Source organism: Onychomys torridus, chromosome 16 (genome assembly GCF_903995425.1).
Source record: "Onychomys torridus chromosome 16, mOncTor1.1, whole genome shotgun sequence".
In the NCBI taxonomy this organism is placed as follows: domain Eukaryota; kingdom Metazoa; phylum Chordata; class Mammalia; order Rodentia; family Cricetidae; genus Onychomys; species Onychomys torridus.
Window position 1 is genome coordinate 3718845 of NC_050458.1, and position 17648 is coordinate 3736492.

At 41.8% G+C, this 17648-nt stretch overlaps 1 protein-coding gene across 2 annotated transcripts in view; it reads right to left on the reverse strand.

Annotated features, from left to right (window-relative positions):
• Rnf19a (ring finger protein 19A, RBR E3 ubiquitin protein ligase) overlaps nt 1-15725 on the reverse strand; it is a 43802-nt gene extending 28077 nt beyond the window's left edge. Inside the window, exons 1-2 of one of the 2 annotated variants that reach the window (XM_036208285.1) lie at nt 15493-15725; nt 9388-9628 (exon numbers count right to left, since the gene is read on the reverse strand). The gene's annotated coding sequence lies outside the window, so the exon portion shown is untranslated. The remainder of the gene's footprint in view (nt 1-9387; nt 9629-15492) is intronic. The other variant, XM_036208282.1, reaches the window with a different exon arrangement.
• Nucleotides 15726-17648: the final 1923 nt, after the last annotated feature.

Genomic DNA, 17648 nt, shown 5'->3' on the forward strand with positions numbered 1-17648 from the left:
TGAGACCCTGTCTCAAAAACAACAAAACCAAACCAAAAATGATCCAAAGTATGGGGCTAGGGAGATGGTCATTGGGTAAGAGCACTTACTACAAAAGCATGTGGACCTGAATCTAAATCTATATACAGAAAGCTAGGTGTAGCCACTTGTGCCTATGATCCCAAGGAGCAGGGAGAGGTAGAGATATTGCTGGCTGCCAGTCTAGATAAAGAAACAGGTTCAGTTACAGATTCTGTCTTTTTCAAGGGAGTAAGACAGAGTGAAATAAAGATACTTGAATGTCCTCCTCTAACCTCTACATGGGCACATGTTAGAGCCCACTAGGTTTCCTAGTGGTTATACCTAGCAGGACTGCATAAGAGGTTGATTGGACCACTGGCCTGGGTACCAGGTGTTTGTAAGGGTCTAACTAGCAAGGGGGAGGTCTTTTGCTCTACCCAAGCTCTGGGCCAGTGGATAAGGATCCAGGCTCACTCGAGTCTATCCTGTGTTTTCTCTCTGTTTCTTTACTCTCTATTTCTAACTAAGTCTCTTATCCCTCATTCCTCAAGAGTTCCTGGGGTAAAAAAGTGTGGGAGCTAGTCTGCTACAGGCACTCATGTACATACACATATGTACACACACACCCCTCATTAGGTCACAGATGCTGCCCTTGTAGAGGAATCAGCCATGCCTTACCTATCTGGTACCTTCTCTAAAGGACGAAATTCCTAAAATGCAGTAGCCCCAAAATGCAGTTGCCCCAGGGTGGGACAACAGAATTCGCTTCTTAAACTACAACCTTCTATCCTACCTAGTACCTTCTCTAAAGATTTAGACTTCTCCCTCTAAGTTCAGAGGCTCCTGCCCCCAAGTGTAGAAAAGTAAGGAAGTTTCTTTGTTCTGCAGGTTGCTGTTGGATATGCTAACCCAGCTTCCTTCACTGTAAGTAGCCAGCATGGATAAGCTATCCTATCCTCCTCAGCACATTCCTGTCTATGGAACCTGAAATCTTTATGATTTAAATCTCTCTCAATCTCTCCCAACCCAGATGCTTGCACTGTACAACAAATACTTAACCATTTTAGAATAAGAACAAATGATAGGGGCTAGAGAGATGGCTCAGAGGTTAGGAGCACTGACTGCTCTTCCAGAGGTCCTGAGTTCAATTCCCAGTACCCACATGGTGACTCATAACCATCCGTAATGAGAACTGGTGGCCTCTTCTGGCCTGCAAGCATACATGCTGTATACATAATAAATAAATAAATCTTAAAAAAAAAAGAACAAATAATAAAGAGTACAGAAAGATTCCCAACTGATTCGTTAAGCTACAAAACACTGATAACATGAAGAAAAGCAGTGATGGGAAAAATTTCGGTTGGTATGTAAGAGAGCAGACTGCATAGAGAAGAGCACCTTACTAATGTGTGTGAGCACCAACTAATCAACTGTGGGCCTGGATAGAGAGACAGAAAGAGAAAAGGGGAGTCTGCCCTCTGCCTGATATCTATCTACCTTTCTCCCACTCTTGGGACTGAGAGCTCCTGGTTCCCAGACCTTTTGAACTCAGACCAGAACTTCTAACACTGGTTCCTTTGGTTCCCAAACATTTCCTCAGCCTCTAGCTTGACACAGCAGATCATAGTATGTTTCTGCCTTCATAACAACATAACAAAACAAAAATCTTTCTGTGTATCTGTGACATCTGTTTCTCTGGAAAACTCTAATGGATGCAACCTCCATGATATTAATGCCTATCTATTTAATGAGATCCTTTCCCCAAGAATGAAAGTATGGAGCAGTAATTAAAAATCCTAGAAGAGCTTGGCTCCTGAGATAGAGTGAAATGTAAGTAGACTCCACAGTCACTTCAGTGTCATAAGGAACTCTAGTCATCTGCTAGTGAAACAGTGAGAAATGTTGCTTCTTTTCACATTCAGCACAATTCTAACTGTATATACTTTCACTACTAGAGAATTAGTTTTTCAGTGGCAAAGGAACCCCAGTGCCTCCTTCAACCAAGGAAAAGCAGGTCATATTACTTTTCTAACTTCTAGTCCAGTGTTTATATTCCCTCCCCTTGATTCTTTCATCCATCTCTCAAGGAATGTATGGAACTGAGAAATGAAATGGAGCCCAGAGAGGTGGTGAACTGCACTGAGACTGAGGTAGATGGTTCACAATGAGTTCAAGGCTAGCTTAATCTACACAGTGAATTTCAGGACAGCCAGAGTTACACTTCCTATTTTTAAGAAGAAAGAGAGAGAGAGACAGAGACAGAGAGAGACAGAGACAGAGAGAGAGAGAGACAGAGAGACAGACAGAGAAGGGGAGGAAAGGACAAGAAGAGGAGGAAGAGGGAAAGGAGGAGGAGGAAGAGGAAGAGGAGGAGGAATGAAATGAAATGGCCCAAACACAGGTGTTTGTACTACATATAAAAGCCACGTGTTCTATAGACCTAGTAAAAGTGACGAACAGTTTTTAAGGTTTATACACGCATGCGTGTGCGCGTGCGTGTGTGTATCTAAAGAGGGCATCAGACCCCCTGGACCTGGGAACTGAAATGGAAAAGAAAATGAATGACTCAACCTGTGAGCCATTTCTCTAGCAAGGGATTGGTTTGTTTTGACACTAAAATGTAATTAATTTGACAAATTAATTTCTTACACTGTGTAAAAACTAGAAAGGTTGAACAGTTCAACTGAAACATCTAATCAACAAACTACTGATTTAAAGCAAAGTGTGCTCTGGATTTTAAATACTGAATTTACAAATGGAGTACCTTACAGTCAGAAGGCTCAATCCACAGACTGAAGACAGGCTGTATGGTCACAGTTTTAGTAAGGGCAAAAGCTAGTGCTGGAGAGAAGGCTCAGCCGAGCACCCACAGGGCAGCTCATGACTACCCATGTACCTTGTTCCAGGGGATCTAGTGCTCTCCTCTGACCTCTGCAGGCATCAGGCACAAAACACCAAGACACAGAAAATAGATATAGATAAATCTTAAAACAGCATTCTCAAAGAGGTAAGTGAAGAATGTGCACTTAGAAAGGTGGGGATAGGGTTAAAAGGAAAATTTAATGAAGATAAAGCTGCTGCCATCCCTTAGGTGGACGCACAAAGGAAAGAATAAATACCCATTTTTTTTCTCCTCTGGGTCCAATATCCAACCAGGGCCTCAAACTTGGCTAAATTCAACTAAAGTCAACAAGAGGACAACTGAGACAATTCTTAGAGGTTAACGCTCTGGATCACAAGGCAAGACAGAGAGGTGAATGAAGAGTGGATGTAGCGGTTGGAACAGCGGGTCAGCAGTTAAGAGTACTTGCTGCTCTTGAAGAGGACTGGAGTCCTGTATCCAGCACCCACATGACAGCTCACAATGGTCTGTAACTCCAGTTCTGTCTTCTGACCTCCAATGGTCCAAGGCACACACACATATCTGGTGTGGTACACACGTGGTGTAGAAGAACATTCATATACATAAAATGAAAACAACTAAAACACTCGGGAGGCAGAGGCAGAGGCAGGCGGGTCTTTGTGAGTTTGAGGCCAGCCTGGTCTACAGAGCAAGTTCAGGACGGCCAGGGCTACATGGAGAAACCCTGTCTCAAAAAAACTATTAAAAACAAAACAACAATTTTGGGGTAGGGCAGGGTCTCTATTATGTAGCTCTGGCTTTCCTGGAACTCACTATGTAGACCAGGCTGGCCTTAAACTCTCAGAGACCTACCAGCCTCTGCCTCCTGGGTGCTGGGATTAAAGACAGGTGCCACCTGGCCTGAGCTACAGTTTTTAAAAAGGGACCTGGAGGATGTGGTAGGAGAGGTGAACAAAAAATACCCAGCATCAGAAGAAACTTGGGAGTCAAGACCTCAGCCATCTCTAGTGACAACAATACTCTAGAACAGTGGTTCTCAACCTGTGCATCATGACCCCTTTGGAGGTAAAATGACACTTTCACAGGAGTCGTATATCAGATATCCTGCATATAGGATATTTACATACGATTCACAAGAGTAGCAAAGTTACAGTTATGAAATAGCAACGAAGTAGTTTTATAATCGAGGGTCATCACAACAGTAGGAACTATATTGAAAGGTGGCAGCATTAGCAAGGTTGAGAACCACCGCTCTAGGAGTCTGTGATTTCCATTACAAATATGTATATCAATCACTCCAAACAGAAGTTAGGAGAATAATGTGAAACCAACTTTTGACAAAGTATCTAAGTAAACCTAACTTATCACTGAAGTGAAATGTAAGCTATGTCTCTCTGGTACCTCACACAATGTGTAGCTTATAGAAAATAGTATTTGCTACAAAAAAAATGCTTCAGGTTTGCTACTACTGATGTGTCCTTATTAAACCATAGTCTTTCTACACATAATTTTTTTTGGCTTGGTTTGGTGGGGTTTTTTGTTGTTGTTGTTTGTTTTTGAGACAAGGTTTCTCTGTGTAATTCTGGCTGTCCTGGAACTCACTCTGTAGACCACATCCGCCTGCCTCTCCCTCTAGAGTGCTGAGATTAAAGGCGTGCACACCATTGCCTGGTCTATAGGTAAAATTTTAAATTGTGAAAACAATCTTTTTTATCCCACAAGTTGCTATGGGATATAATAAAATATGTTAAATATGTTAGGTGTCTTGACACTATAGAATTTCAAGTATTACAGATTCAAAGTATTCTATTAGGAGATAAACATCTCCTAATCATGTACTTAAATAAATGACTTATAATTCATTAGAGGTACTTTGGAAATGAGGAAGGCTAGGTAAAAAATGTCTGCAGACCAGGGCTAGGGAGACAGCTGTTAGTCAGTTCTCTCCCCAAAATCAAACTTGAAAAAAAAATAGTATGCTAGTGAGTTCATCTCCCCCGCACCCCAAAATATACACCCACACACAAAGTCTGCAGACTAAAATAATACTTCAAGAGAAAATCCTGATGGTGACCTTCCCTTATTTATATAAAGATGTAGTTTTATGTAAGAAACATGGTGCCACGTCGATATCTTTTTAAAAATTTGTATTTGATTATACAGCTATTTTCCAATGAAAAAATTTTACAATTCACATCTTTGTCTTTATGACCTTTGTTTTTTCCACTTAGAAAGGGCTTACACATTTCAAGACTATACTTTTAAAATTAATGGAATGGTGATAGCTTCAGGTACTTGCCACTAAGACTGACCACCTCAGCCCAATCCCTGGAACCTACATAATAGAAGGAGAGACCCTCCACTTATAGCCAAATGTAATTTAGTGAATTTTGGGATGAGAGGAGGACCTCACTGTGTAACCCTGGCTGGCCTGGAACTTGCTATGGAGACCATGCTGGCTTCAAACTTACAGAACTGCTTGTTTCTGACTCTCAAGCACTGAAAAATGTATTTTAAAATTAAATAAAACTCTATAATGTCTTCTGCTACTTCTAAAGTTTATTTTTCCCTAAATTTTTGATTCATTCAATATTTTAATATAAGCAAAAGATCAAACTTTTACTTCTAAATAGCTGCCCAATTATTTTAACACTAATTATTGAATAATGACCTTCGCTCCATCCAACCCATTAAACTGATAAAGTCACATCATGGTGCATGAATCCCCTACTATCTTTTAAATGATGTGAACTTCTAAAATAAGCACCTGAAGTAGACTACTAAGATGCTGTGTTCCTGGTGCTTATTTCCCTCAATGCTCATCAACATCTTTTACTATAGTAACAGTTTTTTGAGTAGCAAAAACTACTAACTTCAATTTATTTCAATAGTAAACAACTTTCAAATGCATTTACATGTATCCCTACTTTATCTGTTCACTTTTTGTTCATTTTTACATTTAAACACTGTTCCCTTTTAATTGAAAACATTCAATATTTACCTTATCCAAATGTGGTTTTTAATTTAAGATTTTAATTGTCATATTTATGAAACTCCTTTATAAGTTACTGTCCTAGTTTTATGCTTACAAACCCCTTTCAGAGGGCCAATGAGACGGCTCAACAAGTGCTTGTCACCACGTCTGATGACCTGAGTTCAGTCCTGCAAGCTGAAACGTTCTCTGACCTTCACATTCATGCCCAGACACACATGTCCCACCCCTTCAAAAATGTAATTAAAAATAATTCTTCCAAAGACAGAGCCAATTTGTTGTGGTTTGAAAGAAAATGGCCCCCATAGGCTCATTGGGTGTGGAACTATTAGGAGATGTGGCCTTGTTGGAGTAGGTGCAGCCTTGTGGGAGGAAGTATGTCACTAGGAGGTGAAGAGCTTTGAGGTCTCAGAAGTTCAAGCCATGGCTCTGTCTCTTCCTGCTGCCCTCAAATCAAGATGTGGAACTCTCAGCTCCTTCTCTACCACCATGTCTCCTGCATGCTGCCATGCTTCCTGCCATGACAACAATGGACTAAACCTCTGAACTGTATGCCAGCCCCAATTAAATGTTTTCCTTTATAAGAAATGCTTTATAAGACTATGCTGACCCACAGAACCATGGAGACTATATATATAGCAGGGGAGACACTAGGATGACTGTGGCTTATAATAAGTTTTGGTTTTACTCAATTACTGAGCAAGCCTCAATGAAACACTTCACTATTAAGATAAGAATTTATACTGTATCAAGCTGATAATACAAAAATAGAAAGAAAGAGAGAGAGAGGGAGGGAGGGAGGGAGGGAGGGAGGGAGGAAGAAAGAGATCATGCTGTTGTCATGGTCTCTTCACAGGAATAACTAGGATGCTATTTTTTCAACATATTTGCCATTTCTGGGGCTCTTCATTTCTTCATGCGGCTCACGTCCATCCCCCAAATCTGGTACCAGATTCCTATAGTCTTAGGCCCTTCTTCTTCTTTTTTTTTTTTTTAAAGATTCATTTAAAATTAAGTATACAGTGTTCTGCCTGCATGTATTCCTGCAAGACAGAAGAGGGCACCAGATCTCATTACAGATGGTTGTGAGCCACCATGTGGTTGCTGGAAATTCAACTCAGGACCTCTGGAAGAGCAGCCAGTGCTCTTAACCTCTGAGCCATCTCCCCAGCCCCAGACCCTTCTTTAACACATCTTGGTGTGCAGATCTCACAGCATTAAGCTGTTTTCATCAATTCCCCTTTAGGCAATGTGATTCTTTTTCTTTTTGTCTTATTAATTTATATGCTTGGTATTAAGCATTATAAAACACCCAACCAAAACAACAACTTGAGGTTTACATGCGAATATAGATCACATTGCATCTAGGTAGAAAAATGCCAGCGCTCAACTTGATTTTTCCTCATGACGCTGCCCACGTTCAGGGTAGGTCTTCTTTCTCCAATTAGACCTTTCTAAGAATACCTTTTTCTTTTGGTTTTTTGAGACAGGGTTTCTCTGTGTAGCTTTGCGCCTTTCCTGGAACTCACTCTGTAGCCCAGGCTGGCCTCGAACTCACAGAGATCCACCTGACTCTGCCTCCCGAGTGCTGTGATTAAAGGCGTGAGCCACCACATCGGCTTAAGAATACCTTTATACATATCCCTGGATATGTATCAACAATGATGCCAAATACAATAAAAGTGGTAATGGTGATAGCCATCACAAGCAGTGTGGTTAATAAGATGTTTGCTTTGTATTAATTTTGTTTGAGATTCAATGAACTTCTTCGATTTTAAATTAATTCAAACATTTAAGGAATTACTTCTTTTCACATTTTTCTCTCTCCTCTGCTTATGGAATTGTAATTGTAGGTTTGGCAACTTAAGTTTGTTCAGTGACCAATATGCTCATTTTGTGTCTCTTTCCCCCAATTCATTAACTTGGCAGCTTTTATTATTCTACCTTCAACTTTATCAACCTTTTCTTTTGCCATCTTCTATCTGCTGTAATTTCCATCCAGTGTATGTGTATGTGTGTATGCTACATGTATTCATGCCCTCAAAGTCCCTAAAAAGATGTTGAATCCCCTGAAGCTGGAGTTACAGTCAGTTGTGAGTTGTCTGATGTGAGTGCTGGGCACCAAACTCAGGTCCTTTGGAAGAACAACAAGCGCTCTTACCCTGACCTGAGCCGTCTCTCTACCTGAAATGGCTTTTCTCGTTAGTATAGTCAGCCACTTGGGAATCTGGAATACATTACCAAATACATACATTTCTTGAAAGTAAATACAGAGTTTTCAGTCGTCTTACATCTACATAGCTAGACAAACCTAACTCTAGTGATCTAACATTAAAGATGGAACAAATACTTTCACAACATTACTTCTAAATATGGAGACAAATCATTAGCATCGGTAAGTATTCATTTTTCAAAAATCCATTCCAGACTTGAAAAGTACCATTTTCCAGCACTATATACACACCTTCTACCCAACATACTGTCTATGATTCTCAGAAACAGAAACTATAAGTTCAAAATAAACTATTCCCACATGCCAAAGCCTCCCAAAAGAGGTATGTCTTGAACAGCTTCACACCCACTTGCCACATTGACCTATTTAAGCCTCGTTCTTTACTAGAAAGTAGAGCAGAATGGTGCTCTGTAGTTTTAGTCAAACTCATTATAAATAAAATATATTACCTGATCAATTAGAAAACAGTAAGCTGCTATCAAAGAAGGTAGAATTTGTTCAACTGGGAAAAAGGAAGATGAAAACCATTCTGGCCAGCTCAACAATGTATTAACTGGGAGACAGTAAATACTTAACTACTGACTCCTGAGAGGCATTGACTAAAGAACAATTTGAAAAGCAGCCATTGAGAAACAGAGGTCTCCTAAGATAGGAGAATGTTAACAGGTTCTAAAACCCTGGACCACTTCACAAAAACTATCTAGGTGGAAATATACCTTCTAGAACTGAAGGTGGGGTAGAGGCAGACCTAGAAATGTCATTTGGGAGTTGTTATGGGATGATATGTAAAGTCATGAGCATGGATGGAATCAACCTACTATAGACAGGCAGACAATCAGTCCTGTGGCACTTCAACATTAAGATACGGGACAGATGTGAAGGAGTCAGTGCAGGAAAGAGAAAAGTGTGAGAGGATCCAGACTTGAAGGAGCAGAACTTCTTAGCTATCCCTATCGGCAGTTTATCTAACCCTCCCCCAAAATGTCAACTACACCTTAAAAATGAAGAGCAAAAAAAGAACAGGCTGGGAAAAAAGAGGAAAAGGAGTAAAAGTTACAGATCTTATAGGATATAATCTATTTCTTAAGCCTGTTGAGGCTGGGAGGGTATTAACACACTTCCCCTGACAATTCTAAGAAAGGAATGTAACTGTCTAGTACCTAATAATCATAATGCATGACAGAAAGGCAAGATAAGCACAAATCTTTGTTTTATTGAAGACTTTTGATTATATATTAGTTTCCTGTGGGTGCAGTCAAATAACCACAAACTAGTGGTGCTTAAACAACAGGAACTTACTTCTTCTGTTCTGAGATTACAAGCAGGGGGCTGTGTTCTTCTGCAGCTCCGGGGGAGAATCTATTCTATGCCTCTTCCAGCTTCTGACTATGAGCAATTCTTGGGTTTTGGCTGTATCACTCCAATCTTGGTCCGCTAGTCACACTGACTCCTCTTCTTCCATGTCTTCTATAATTTCCTGTCTTTCCCTTGTAAGGGCAACTGTCACTGGATTTTGGATCTCACTATAATGGATTCTAAACTGTGGAGAGAGTAGGGTTTAGAGGAGGTAACAGCACTCCGTTTACAGTAATCTCACTGAGGTTCCTTCTGTTCTACACCCAGCCTTGGGAAGACAAGGTACTACTAATGAAAGAACTCTTCTGCAGAGTTTTGTCTGAGTGGCCAGTGTTGCACATGCCTAGTTAATTTATCGTAACCTAGTACCATAAAGGACAGCACACTCCCTCATCTGACAGGGAGACAGAATGAGGGACAAAGCAAAGCCGAGCAGCATCCAGGTACTCTTTCAACACAACACAATAATACGGCAATAGCAAGTGCCAATTCTGTATTTGGCTTCAAAAGACAGGTTTAAAAAAAAAAAAAAACTATTAAGATGGCAATAAAAAAAAAATGAAGATTTCTGCAGGAAGGAATATGCCACACACAATACTCTTAGAGCTACACTCTACTGTGCAAATGAAAGAATGTAAAGTCGTCTATTAATTATGTTGAAACGATATTTTGGGTGTATCAGGCTAAATAAAATTTATTACAAAAATAAGTTTCACTTTATTTCTTCTACTTTCTTAATATGACACTGGAATGTCTTAAATGACAATTGTGGCTCACACAGTATTTCTACTGAAATAGCTGTTTGGGGCTAGGAATGTAGCTCAGTTGGTAAAGTGCTTGCCTAGCATGCACATGGCCCAGAGCCTCATCCCCAGCACAATATAACCATAGTTGATAATACTTAAGGAAAGGAGATGACGGATCAGGAATTCAAGCCAGCCTGGGATATGCACAATGAGAGGCAAGAGAACAGAGAGAGAGAAAGTACAAGAGAGTGTGGTCTCACACTGTATTTATTTACTTAGCAAATACTTATTCAATACTAAAATTATTTCACTACATGCTAAGACCTTCAGTATGATCAAAGAAAACAACCCTGCCACCACAGAGCTTACATCACCTACTATACATTTTTTATGTGATCATGCATAAAAATAATAATTGTAACCTTTTGAGATACAAATGACAAGGCTTGATTTAGAAATTATCAAATATAAATCTGCAATTCCAGACTAATGGCAACTTGTCTGGTGACAAGGTAGTTTTTAGTATTACATTATACTCATCCAGAAACTTTGTTTCTGTTTTAGAGACAGGATCTCACTATGTAGCTCTGGCTGGCCTGAGCTACATAGGCTGGTCTAGAACTCACAGAGATTTACCTACTTCTGCCTCCTGCTACTGTTATCAGTATCCTAATACCTTCTTGGTCTTCTCTAACTAGTTTGTTCCCTATGATTCAAGGTGAGAAGTTCAAGTGGCAACATGCTAGGTATTCACAGTATAAGGGCTTTTTTCACTCTCAGGGGTCTCCAGAGTGGAGTGGAATAAAAATTTTAAGGTTACATACTTTTAAGGAGACAACTCCAGCTTTGGATGAAAGATATAGTTCTGAAGTTTCTTTGGGGCTTAAATAAACAAAGGTAGTTTTTGACCAAAACTGTGCTTCAAAATTCAATGTACAAACTTATCTTTGAAGCTAAAACAGCTAACTAGTTCTCTCCTACTGAGACCTGCACATAGCAAAACCTTTCCAAACAGGATGTCTAAAACAAATCAACAGGGCTGGAGCGATGGCTCAGCAGATATCTGGGTTTGATTCTCAGGACCCATATGGCAGTTCACAACCATCTATAACCTCTTCTGGCCTCTCAAGAGTACCAAGTATGTACGTGGTATATAGAAATACGTGTAGCCAAAACATACATACTCATAAAATAAAAAATTTTTAAATTAAAAAAAGAACCAAATCAACAATTAGTAATCTTCTAGCAAATGACTTTTAAAATGCTAGGGTGGGTGTGTAACCCTACCACTTGGGAGGTGGGAGGAGGATTAAGAATTCAAGGTCATCCCCAACTGCACAGTAAATTCCTTTAAGACTAGCCTGGGCTATACAAGCCCTTGTCTCAAAATCCAGGAAACAAAATAAAACACTAGATAACCTCAAGAGAACAAGGCTATACAAGAGTTTTAAGGTAGAATAGCTTCTAAAATAATGTTAACAATAAAACAATTATTCCACTGGAGAGACAGCTCAGTGGTTAAAGTATTTACTACTTTTGCAGACAACCTGGGTTCAGTTACCAACATGGCAGTTCACACACCAGTAATTCTTCTAACTCCTTCAGCCCTGCACTCATGTAGTGCACATACATATACTCAGGCACACACATATGGACATAAAGTATTCAGGGCCTGGAGAGATGACTCATTTACAAACACTGGCTGCTCTTCCAGGCGACCTGGGTTTCATTCTCAATACCCACATGGTAGCTAACAACCAATGTAACTCCAGTCTCAAAGAAATCTGATGCCCTCTTCTGGCTGCCACAAAAACTGCACACATGTCTTACACTAGATTTACATGCAGGCAAAATATACACACAAAAATACAATAAAATAATTCTTCAGATATTATTGATAACAACAATGAAAACAATATATCTTTTTTGGGTTTTTTGTTGTTGTTTTGTTTTTTCAAGACAGGGTTTCTCTGTGTAGCTATGCGCCTTTCATGGAACTCGCTTTGTAGACCAGGCTAGCCTCGAACTCACAGAGATCCACCTGCCTCTGCCTCCCAAGTGCTGGAATTACAGGCGTGTGCTACCACCACCCAGCAGGTTTTCTCTGTGTTGCTCTGGCGGTCCTGGAACTAGCTCTGTAGACCAGGCTGGCCTCAAACTCAGAGATCCACCCGCCCCTGTCTCCCAAGTGCTGAGATTAAAGGCGTGAGCCACCACTGCCCATCCCAGTACTATTTTTTTTTTATTTTCAAAAAGTGCTTTTCCCCCATTTTCATATATCAAGTATCACTAATGTATGACAACTATAGAGAAACAATGAAGTATCCAAATTTTAAACACCTAAAATTATTTCAATGTCTACCACTATCTGAAATACAAATGTTTTAGGCAATGAATACTTTCCTTCACTCTTCAGCTGCATAAGTGTGTTTATTCATAAGTTGTTTCAACATTATGCATCTTCTGTCAGTTAACAAAGAATTGGCATAGTGACTTTTTAGTAAATTCAGTTACTGGTAATCTAACACTTGCTAAACAGGAGTAGGCTAAAGGCTTTCATTCAGCCAATGTATTCCCTATATGAGTGTTGAGTCTTTCCAAACAGGCTACTACTTTGTTCTGAAGAAGTAGCAGGACAAATGGAATGTAACATGCAATCAAACAGTAATTTAGAAACTCAACTTTACTTTGGCTGTTAGCCCAAGATGCTCAAGTTTTTTTTAAGCTAAACCTCAACAATAAAATCAATAAAAGCGCATATGCTTAGTCAGTAAGAACAGGCCTGCATTTGACAACTGTCACCTAGGTACCCTCAGGAGGACAAGTGACGGTTCTCTAAAACCTTATTTCCTGAGTAGAGAAGACACAAATGAATAACTCTGATATAAAAGTACCAAATTTATCACCACCTTACTCTGGGCCAAGCACTTGACAATTCAAGTTATCACAAATAGTCTGCCTTCTTAGAAACTTCAGGAAACTGTATTTCTCAGTCTTCACTGCCCTGCAGGTGATGGTGATGGTTGTTACTAATGTTTACTGTTTGCCATGGGGTCTAGCTAATCGCTCAGGTTTGCTTTTAACTACTTTCCCACCTCAACCTCTAGAGTAGCTAAATTACAAACAGATACTAACACCAAGAGGTGGAAAGCAGGTGATCAGAGAACATATGTGTACTAGGTGGTAGGACTGACTAGAAACCAAAGGATTTCTGTTTAATATCTAAGTGTTCAGGAAAAACCATGACCTGCTATGCAAATATACAAGATCCTTTCAAAAGACAGGAAAGAAGAAACAAAGAAAAGGGGTACTAAGATATTTGCCTAGCATAGTCCTATCCTCAAGACTAGCCCCCCTCCACACACACCCCTGAAATTGTATATACATATATATCCCATTAGAGAATAATGGTGACTTCTAGCTGGGCAAGGAGCGCAGGCCTTTAATCCTATCAGTAGTATGAACTCATGGTTAGCCCGTATACATACAAGATCCAGGCCAACCAAAGTACATAGTGAAACCCTATCTCAAAAAGAGTGATAACTCCCAAGTACATTACACAAACAATTGTAAAAGTATCATCTGACTACCTGTGTTCAAACATGGAAAGTCAGTCCATTTACTTTCTTCCAGGTGCTGAAGTATCTTTAACAACACTTAAGTAGACAATAGCATGGTACTCTCATTTTGCCTGATTAAAAAAGGCACCAAAAATTAAACAAACTGCGACAAATATTCAAAGTTAAATTCTAGCATTAGCTAGACAACAGTACAACGAAAATTATTTATATTAATTCTAATATTCAGCTGCGGCATCTCCAAGATGAAACATTTCAGGAAACTATTTTAGTAAGGAATAGGCTGTGTTTCAACTTCTAAAATAATCCTGAGACATAAAAAAAATTAATCTTACTGAGGCTCTCAAATGAGAATCCTGAGCTAATATTTTTTCTTTCTCAGAAAGACATCTTGCAATGGAATTAAAATTTCTTGCCATGGTGATATGAATTTTAAGCTTACACTGTATACAGTAATTTAAAAAGACATTAAAGGGGGGCTTGTTTTTGTTTTGCATAATTTGGTTTAGTAAGTCCCAAGACTTAATACCAAATCCTTTCCCAAGAAATTGCATGTACCAAGTAAAGAACATTTGAAAATAAGGTCATCGCCATTTTCTAAATATTTACATTTTAATTCAATACAGGCAGCTCGATGTTAAAGAAGCTTAAGCAAGCAAATATGGAAATGGCTTGAATTACACATAGTAGCGGTAGGATGTGCACTGAGACCGGTTAACAGCAAAACCGGAAGAAAAAAAAAAAGAACAAGTATATCGTCACACTACATACAATGAAAAGGGTCAATGAATCCAGGGTAAAATAAGAAACAAACAAACGAAAAAAGACAGCCAGGTGTGTACACACACACACACACACACACACACACACACACACACACGAATGTAGAAAGATCAAAATATTTTGAAAGCACCAGCCAAGGAAAGGACGGCTTTCATGTTTGCCGTTTGCTATCATTTCACACCAACCTTTCTCGCCCACCTCCAGGTTTGAAAATTGCAGCGGCATTTAAAGGCCGTCCTTTCTAACCTTACCGACATTCCCAACAGCAAATCTTACACAAAGTACAGCAGCAGCCGTGTATTTCTACCTCCAAGGGGGCAACGAGCAAAAAATGAAACCTTTCTTTCTCCCATATATAGCCTGCACCATCCTCTTCCCTCTTTTATTCGCTGCCCTTGTCTCGGGATTAATGAGCCCTGAACTACTTCTTCCCATTAATGGAAATGGAAAAAGAGGGAGAGCAACGGCAGAGTGGAATCCCAGACCGTAGGAAAAACTGGAAATTCAAAGTAGTGGCCTCACTCTCGGGAAGGGAGAACAGGCTGGAGGTGGAGTCCCGGAAGACCCCGGCTCACACGCTCACCGCCAGGCCGCACGGCTCGCCGCGCGGGTGCCTGAGTGTGTGTTCACCTCCCCGCCGCCCTCCCGGGCCCCAGGCGGCAGGCTTCGGGGGCGAAGTCCGCGGCCAGTGTGCGGCGAGGCCCGGAAAGCGTCCCGTTAGGGCCGATTTCACCCGTCAGGAATGCGCTCCGCCCCCGCCGCCTCCCCGCGGCGGCCGCCCTCGGCTCTCGCCCGCTCGGGGCAGCGCCGCGCGCGGCCAGTCACAACACCGGCGGGGCCGCGGACCCCACGACCCGGCCCCGGTCCGAGGCCTGAGCCGCGCCTCGAATCCCCGACCGTAGGGAGGCGCCCGGCCCCCGCGGCTCCGGCGCCCGCCGTACCTCAGCTCCTCAGGGCGGCGGCGGCGAGGGGCAGCGGGCGAGCAGGCCCATCCCGCGAAGGCAGAAGCCGGAGGGAGGACGGAGGACGGCCCCTCAGCCCCGCCGCGGAACCTTCTCAGCTAGGGCAGGAGCTACCGGTGCAAGTGTTGCGGGCGGCCGCTTTCCCGAGCTCCCTCAGTGACTCCAGCCGGACCGCCGCAGCCGGGGACCAGCGCCTCAACTGCCATTCTCCCCCGCCCTCACCCCTGGCCCCGCCCCCGCCTCCCACCCCGGCCCCGCCCGGCGTGGCCCCGCCCAGCGCGCACCCTACGTCTTGACGTCACGCCCCTCCCCCTCCGGGGCCAGCCCCGCTCGCCTCCCGGATGCGGCCGTCCGTAGGCTCGCGCACGTTGGCCTCGCGCTGCGCGCTCTCGTCGTCGCCCTGCCGCCGGCTGCTGCTCGCCGGGGACTGTAGGGCGGGCGACGCCCTTCTGCTAACCCGGACCTCGTCTCTCTCGAGTGACAGGTGGGGACGGCAGGAGCCACGCCCCCGGTGCAGCGCGTCGCGGGCTGGAGGACCCCGACTCGGCACTTGGCAGTCTGCTTTCACCCCTTTGTTTCTCACGGTTCACCTGCTTGATTGGCAGCCCTCCTCCGGAGAGCCGAGCTAAGGTGTGGAGACGGGTTTCTGCTGCTCTCGGTTCTCAAAGAAGTTTTTCAGCCCTTATCGATCTCTGAGAAATTCGACATTACTTTAGTCCAGCCTGTGTGTTCCATTCTCCATCTCTTAATCCAGTCAGACCCCCTCTGAATTTTTCACCTATTCAAGACTTGCTATAGATTCTTAGTAGAATAAACAGATCCTTTTCCAGTCCCAATCCCATCCTCTTAGTTTATTTTTGGGGAGGATTTAGATCACTTCCTTAGAATACTAAGAAATGCCAGAATGTCCATTCACCATCTGTTACTTAATCTAAATATATCACTTTTGATCCTCATTTCAGTGTGTCTAAATTAAAAACTAACCAAACTCCATTTGGCATCTTTGATAACCCAGTAAATTTTTCCCACTTAGAAACAGTCTGGACAGTTTTAAGGTTCAGTATTTTTGACCACACATCTTAAAGGAAGTAATTTAGGATATGATTTTTCATTTATTGGAAGTTGAGAGCCATTATGTGTTCATCTTTAAATGCTGCCTGAAGACTGCATGCAATATACAATAATCTAAGGACACTTTAAGCCTATGAAAAATGCAAGAATAGCTTTGCAGTGTAGATGGGGCAATGGCTGGGAAGGAGCTTTGAGTTGTGCAAAATAACAATGGTCTGGACTCTGTATAGCCATCATGGTTCTCAGAGATTCAGTTTCTTTTTCTGTCTTCCTAGAAATTGGAAGGATGTCTATTCCTCACTAGGGTAATATTCATCCATTAAGAAAGAGATACATCTGTTGGACATCTCACTTGAATCTATAAAGGCACCTTGTGCTGAATAGTTTTATGTCAGCTTGACACAAGCTAGTCATTTGAAAGGCAAGATCCCCAAGTAAGAAAATGCCTCCTCTCCGTGCGTTGGTGGTGCACGCCTTTAATCCCAGCACTTGGGAGGCAGAGGCAGGTGGATCTTTGTGAGTTCGAGGCCAGTCTGGTCTACGAGCGAGATCAGGAAAGGCGCAAAGCTACACAGAGAAACCGTGTCTCGAAAAACCAAAAAAAAAAAAAAGAAAGAAAGAAAGAAAGAAAGAAAATGCCTCCCCATAAGATCAGGGATGTAGGCAAGGCTGTAAGGCATTTTCTTAATTAATGATTGATGGTGAAGAGCTCAGTCCATTGTGGGTGGTTCTATTCCTGGGCTGGTGGTCCTGGGTTCTATAAGAAGGCAGGCTGAGCAAGCCATGAGGAACATTAGCCAGTAAGCAGCACCCTTCCATGGCCTCTGCATCAGTTCCTGCCTCCAGGTTCCTGCTCTGCTTGAGTTCCTGTCCTGAAGTTCTTCATTGATGAACAGTGATTGGAAGTGTAAACCAAGTAAGCCCTTTCCTCCCCCAACTTGGTTTTGGTCATGTTTTGTTTTTGTTTTTTGTTTTTTTTTTCAGCAATAGAAACCGTAACTAAGACATACCTGTAGTTCAAGTCTGTCTGAGATGAGACAGGAATTTATCTAAAACAAATAAAA